Below are 731 nucleotides of genomic sequence, written 5' to 3' on the forward strand. Positions count from 1 at the left end.
AGGCATCATGACGACACATGCACAGATGCAACATGGTTATTGCAAACGATCCCCTGGAGAGTGATACACACAGAGCAGCAGTGCTCGCCTGCGGGGGAGGAGCTCCGGACACGTGAGACTAGACGTAAAAACGGCAGTCGAGGCAGTGGAGGCAGTCGAGGCAGTGGAGTCAGTGGAGGCAGCCGAGGCAGTGGAGGCAGTGGAGGCAGTGGAGGCACTGGAGTCAGCCAGGCCAGACGGCAAGCGCAAGTCAGTCCTCCTCGACTCGCGACGAGCAGAAAACGGCGGCAACAAAATCAATCACCCGCGCTGCGCTGCGCTGAACGTCGCTGAGAGCCGAGCGGACTGCGAATAACCTCAACGTGAGGGGGGCCCGCCCGGTGACTCGCGGGCCGCCACTGTAACGGATGGCTCCGGGCGAGGGAGCGGGAGAGGAGCGACAGCTCAGCCAGAGCAGCCCCAAGCAGCGCAGAGCGAGCGCAGCCGCAGGCGTGTCCCCGGGCGCCTGGGGGGTAGGCACGCCCGCGAGGCACCCGTGCTCGACGGGACTGCATCACCGGCACTACCATAGCAAGCGCACCACGGGCGCCATGGCAACCACAGCATCCCAAATGCTTGCCGATGTGCTCCGTACTAACCATAGGAAAAACAATGTCTGACTGTTAGAAAAAACTTTAAAGAACTCAAATTTTTGAGGAAAACTCTTCAGATTTTGAGGACAATTTATCAAA

This window comes from Frankliniella occidentalis, unplaced genomic scaffold (assembly GCF_000697945.3).
Source record: "Frankliniella occidentalis isolate FOCC.00 unplaced genomic scaffold, Focc_3.1 Scaffold19, whole genome shotgun sequence".
Taxonomy (NCBI): domain Eukaryota; kingdom Metazoa; phylum Arthropoda; class Insecta; order Thysanoptera; family Thripidae; genus Frankliniella; species Frankliniella occidentalis.